At 30.5% G+C, this 6,586-nt stretch overlaps 1 long non-coding RNA gene across 1 annotated transcript; it reads right to left on the bottom strand.

Moving 5' to 3' along the window:
- Window positions 1-555: 555 nt before the first annotated feature.
- On the bottom strand, window positions 556-1,335 carry LOC110703895. Its single transcript, XR_002507792.1, has 2 exons — window positions 1,212-1,335; window positions 556-956 (listed from the first exon to the last, which is right to left on the bottom strand). It is a non-coding gene; the product is annotated as an uncharacterized LOC110703895 (long non-coding RNA).
- Between the last annotated feature and the right edge of the window lie 5,251 nt (window positions 1,336-6,586).

Below are 6,586 nucleotides of genomic sequence, written 5' to 3'. Positions count from 1 at the left end.
TCGTCTAGCTAAAAGTTTAAATTTATATATTAGTTATATGATAAGTAAAAAATGTACCGATTGATATACATACACTACTAGAAAATCCGTCCTTTTAAGACGCTTTTCAAGCTATTTTTCCATCTTTTTAAGACGCTTTTCAAGCTATTTTTCGACGCTAAAAAGCGTCGAAAATATATTTCTCGACGCTTCAAAAATTGTCGTAAATATGTGGGTCGAGAAAATTAAACGTCACAAAAAAGCGTCGCAAATCTCGACGCTTTAAGACGTCCAAATTTTTATACGAAGCGTCGAAATTTTCAGTTTTGGCGCACTTTCTCAAGTTTATCGACGCTTTTTTTTGTCTGAAACCTCAAATTTGGCGACGTTTTATTGTGTCCATAGTCTTATATATTAGATGTTTTATATATTTGCGACGCTTATTTCTGTCTATATTCTCATTGTTTGTGACTTTTTTTTTTGTCCAGATTCTTTACAAAAATATCTAGAATATAATTACCAAAAAAATTATTTCACACTAAAAATTTACTAGTATATACTAGTATTACCAATATATACACAGCAAAATTAAGCCAATTTTGTTATTGCATATAAATATGTTATAGTACATGGACAATATCTCATTGTAATGAGTTTGCTATTAGGTAGTACAAGAAATAATAATTCCAACCTACACTTCACTCATGACTAGCGTGTACTAGCTAGTGGAATAAATCTGCTCATTTCTTCAACAACAAAAAAAAAAAAAAAAAAAACTTCAATCAATCGATCTCCAATTAGCTGCTCCTTATTCTTCTTGCAAGGGGCGTAAAGCAAAGTTCATATTGTTTCGAATCATTGTTGGCCTTGAATTCACAAAACACCCTTAGATGTTTGTAGATCCTCATCATCATGGACTAACAACATTAGCAACAATATTATGGAGCAACAACGCAAGATGGAGCTTGATCAGCATCCTGTAACAACAACATCAATCTTAAACACCACAAAAATGTAAAGTTGTTTCACAATAGCGATGAAAAAATCCTGCAACAGCAACAATATCGATGAAAAATGTAAAGCTCTTTCACAAAAATGTAAAGCTGTTTCACAACATCCTGAAACAGCAACAATATTGATGAAAAGTTCTAGTTAAACTAGAATCTGTTTCACAAAAATGTAAAGCTCAAAATTAAACACCACAAAGATCATGTCCAAGAAATGCAATTTACCATAGCTCTTCAGCAAAATAGAGTTTTCAGCCTACAATTCTATGTAAGAAGCCAGTCTCTCAGTTAGGAAAATCTTGGAGTTCATGTAACAGTAACAGTGTCGTCCTCAAGCTGTAATACTCATGGCATGCCTAAACAAAAACAAAAGCAAAACACTACCCAAAATTAATAACAGTTCACAATAATGGGAACATAGGGAGCACAAACAATTGGAACAAGCAAGCACTCCAAACAAGCAGCATAGTTATAACGAAAGCAATATTTGAACAGTAAATGCAAATTAATACAGCCAAAATAATGAAGCTGAGTATTTTAGAATCTAACACTAAATCTGAAATAATTCATCTGCAAATAACAAAAATATCAACATCAAGAACTCTTCTTATTTAGAAAATTGAATTCATCCCAGTTAAGTTGAGAAATCACCAATAATAAATCACATCAAAGAAAAAAAATAGAAAGCAAAGTTTCATATCAGTTTCAGGTATTACTACTCCTTAATCACCTATAAGTTTATTAAGCTACATAGCAAAAGCAAAACTATTGCACTTATTTAATTAATTTAGAGAAAAAACTCTATGTATAAATAATATAAGAGGGGTTAATTAGTGAGCATATTGAAATTTAAATATCAGTCAAATACAATCAAATTCCACCAAACTAATCACCTCGATCTTGTGGAAGCGAATCAAAATATAACTGCTCTATCCCATTAGAATGATTAAGCCTAGTTATCTAAACTCAATACACAACAAATTACAAATTGATACTTAAAGCCTTTTCCAAATGAGGGATGAGATATTGTTCCTTTATTTGTGGACTGATTTCAGATGAAGAAACTATCTCTCTGGACTCTCATTTTGCAAAAACCAAATATAAAAATAAAAATAAAAATACTTAAACAAGGCTCTCATATCAAAGACAAACTTTTCACACAAAAAGGTACTGTAAACTTTTTTTTGTTTTTTTTTTTTTTACGGCGGGTTCTCATATCAAAGACCAAACTTTTCACACAAAACAATATACTATTTATCACCTAATTATTATCACAAAACATTCAACCTGATGGCCATAGTTTGTGACAAAAAGAAACTGTAAACAAAAATGTGATAAAGCCATGTCCTAGGATTTAAAATAAATAAAATTAAAAAACATACATCAATAGCATGCTGCTCTATTGGCAGCCCAAATGCATCCTATCGCATTGGGTGCTGAACATTGGGTGCATTGTTCATAAAGTCAGCCTGAGTAAGAAACTTAGTTCACTACCTAATAATACCATTGAGATATTTAACCATTTATAATCTAAATTACGAGTGACATCAAATTTCTAACTAGGGAGATAGTTTACAAAGATACCTAGTCATTTCTAATGTATGAGAAATCAAGCATTTCAAACAAGATCAAGCAAGGGATCATGATAATCTACAACTCCTCAGCTCAATATACTACGGAGTAACGTTTTACATTTTGCATTTCACATTTAACTCATGTCATCATTTTGTTGTATAAAATAACAATGCACTATTAATCCCACCCCTAATTTCTTGTTTCTACACAACAGTAGCTTTCTAGGGTGAAAGCGACGCCCATACAACAAATCGAGCTTCAAGGATTGTAACATAAAGTGAATATACAGTAAAAAAAAAAATTAAAAAAAAAACTTTCTATCACTACCTTAATGAACAATATTACAAGCTAAACCCAACTAAAAATATTGCACCAAGAAATGTCATCATCAGTATCAATCATTCTAATTTGCTGCAATTAAACCTCACTTGAAGAATGCATGCACTATACAGCAAAATAAAATATACAAGTTCACTGCTAATTTCCATGATACATGTAGGCCATTTGTTTCATAGTGGAGCTTTGCATTTTCGCGAAAATTAAAACTAGAAAGAAGGCAATCATCTACATGGTGTTTCTGCAGTTTCTAGTTTAAATAAAGCTTATTAACGTCTGAACAATTACAGTGCATTTCAACCATAAACAGCAGTTTTCATGCAAGTTAATTGCTAAGACAAACCGGATAAATAATGCATCAATATATCTCTAAGACTCTAAATAATCATGTAAAATGGTACAATATTTAAATTCCACCTTATTTTTTTCGAGAGTGGTTGTTTCTGCTTGTTCAATTTGGAGCCCCAAGTCCATTAACTTGCTTCCCAAAGAACTCAACTTTCCCACTATATCAATCACACCTTACCCACCCCAAGCTTTCTTCACCCCATCTTCACAAGATTAAACTAACAACCACCTGATTAGTTAAATCCCAGGAAATTCAAGCCTAATCTACACAATTTCAGAGATAATAACACCCAACAGATCAAGAAAGAAGAGGGAATATCTCTGTTACTAGTTAAGTTACAAAGAATACGAAAACAAAGGATCATACTATCAGAACGATTATGAGATAACTAAAATGATAAATTTGACTCAATATATCTTAATTAATAACTCCAAGATATTGTAGCAAGCAGCGTCGGAAGTTGTGCGATGTGCAAGAGGTGGATCGGAGGAGACTGAAGCTATTAGTACAAAACAAAAATTGGGAATTTTTTTAATTGTACGAATTGAAGTACAAATGCAAAAATCGGATTATTTATAACACAATGAATTGAAAATGAGAGGAAAAAAAGAAAAAAAAAAATTGAACCTAGAACAACTTCAACAACATGATCTGGAAAAATTTGAACTTAAGATAAATTACTTTTAAAAATCCTAAAAATGTAAACTTGAGAGGGGAAAAAATTCAATACCTCTTATAATTAGACGATATTGGAGCATCATTGAAGCTTCATATTGAAAACTTATCTGTCCCATTGTAACACAATTTCAACCGATAAATCCCAAAGAACCAAAAACAATCGGTAGAAAAACACAACATTAAAATAAATTTAGATTCATTTGAACAAAAAGAAACCACATATCAAGATAAATAAAAGAAATTTCAATGAGATATAAGCAAAAAACTAGCAAAATCAATCGATAACAACAGCAAGGATGTTACTACAACATGAATTGAGTTGGCGATATTGACGAAGAGATGCGATTTTCACAGTTTTCTAGCCGAATTCACGGAATCTCTCGATGTCTTTAGAGATGAAATGTGAAGATTGGAGAAGGGTTGGCGGCGAATTAGGGTTCGTTGTGAAAGAATCAGAGAGTTTACAGGGGTTATTTTGTGTAGAAGGGCGGTTAACTTTTGAGTGGGCTGAAAATTATGGTCACGTGCAAAGCATGTAGAATCCTCGACGCCTTTCATTGTCCACAAATTTCTAGACTAGAAAATGCGTCGACTAAACACGGAGTTTACAATTTCATGTTGACGCTAAGAGGCCAGCGTCGAGAGTAAAGCGTCCAGAAATCACGGGATTTGTAGTAGTGATACTTTGAAAATATACATTGAGATAGGATAAATTTCACATGACAATTATTCTAATTAATAAATTACAAAAGCTAGTTAGGGTAGAATTAGTGGATAATAAGTAAAGTATAAACGTGTCAACTAAAAAATACTAACAGACTTGTTTCATGTTATTGATTCTAAAATCGAAAAAAAAAAAAAAAAAAAATGGGTGAATTAGACTCATGGTGAGTCCAATATATCTAATATCTGATATTAGATTATTAGATTATTTACAAATTCTCCAAAAAGACAAGTGTACGTTAATTTATTATAAGACGAGTTAAAGTTATCATAAAAGTATATAAAGGTACCCTTTATATTACAAAGTTACTATTATTTTTCTAATAATAAATTTTAAGTTATAAAAAATTTATAATGTATTAGATTACTCATACTTGCCTTTGCACTTTGTGATCATGAATCTATAAGAAATTACACATTAAAATAAAATTTAAACCAACGACAAATTAAAAGTTACCATTTAAGTGATTAAAGTTACCATAAAAATAGTTAAACTTACCTTCAAACTGACCATTTGACAATAAAAGTAACGTAAATCCGTCTTGCACAAGACTTATTGAAAAAAAGCCAGATATTAGATTTCTCATGTTGGATTACTAATGTCACATATTAAGTTAAAAAAATGCCAAATATTAGATTACTTTTTTTTTTTTTGAAGAAAATTAGATTACTAAGGTCATACGAAGTATATATTAGACTCATGCCCTGTTCACTTCACCTTACAAAAATAAAATTAAGTAAAAATAAGTTTAGTTCAGTAAAAATAAGTTCAGTTAAGTAAAATTAATTTTAGTTTAGTAAAAATAATTTTAGTTCAGTAAAAATAAGTTCAATTCAGTAAGATTCAGTTTTCTTAAATAAGAATTATAAAATCAGTAAAAATAACAGTTCAGCAAAAATAATTTCAGTTCAGTAAAATTAATTTAAGTTCAGTAAAAATAAATTTTTTTTTTTTTGAAACACAGTAAAAATAATTGAAGTTCAGCAAAAAAAAGGTGAAGTGAACGGGGCCTCAAATTAAATTCGGTCTTATGCAAAACTTATTCTTCTAAAATACTCCCTCTGTTTCACAATGATGTTCCTGTTTGAAATCTTTGACTTTTTTAAGAAAGAGAGAATCTTCTAAATTTCTCTTAATCTATAAGAATAAATATAGTCATGTGGTATCTAGTTTGATTCGTCTTGGTGAGTAGATTATTAATATCTAACTTTTATAATTTTTGCTATTGTGAGATTAAAGATATTTGCGGTCAAAGTTGGGTAAAAATTTACATCGATTAACAAAACAGGATCATCATTTTGAAACGGAGGGAGTAACATGTGGCTTAGATGGTTTATTATATATTTTTTCCCCTCTTATTTTAAATCAAACTTCACCAAAAAAAATAATTGAAAGAAATCAAAGACATGAGAAACACAAGATTATGTAGCATTCTATTCATGAATGTTGATAGATAGTAGTATTCTTTTTATGAATTTTTTTGGTGTTTAGAGAGCCACAAGGACGGGGTGAGAATCGATCTCAGGCTCTCCTGGAATCGAGAGGGAAGCTCTAACCATTTGAGCTATCCTTCACTCTCATTCTTTTCATGAACGTTGATAGATAGTAGCATTATTTCCATAGGATCCACTTTCACAAAAAATCATCATTTAGAAACATAACATGATATAAATCATACATTACATACACGAGAACTAACACAGCTGAAACAATATAATTTAATCCAACAACATATTATACGTTTGTGAAATTCCAACTGCTACAAATGATTACACTTCAATACATTGCAATTAAGTATTGTCACATGTTAAATTGTTATAACTAGTAACAACCAGGAATGAATCAGATGGCACTTAATCTAATCCTAAAAGTTTGTACCCTTTAAAAATATATGATCAGATATCACAAAGAATACATTGAAAAGAGAGATTTTTCTTA

The sequence above is a fragment of the Chenopodium quinoa genome, unplaced genomic scaffold, assembly GCF_001683475.1.
Source record: "Chenopodium quinoa cultivar QQ74 unplaced genomic scaffold, ASM168347v1, whole genome shotgun sequence".
NCBI classification, from domain to species: domain Eukaryota; kingdom Viridiplantae; phylum Streptophyta; class Magnoliopsida; order Caryophyllales; family Amaranthaceae; genus Chenopodium; species Chenopodium quinoa.
The sequence above is the reverse complement of the archived record's forward strand: the minus strand, read 5'-3'. Positions and strand labels throughout refer to the sequence as shown.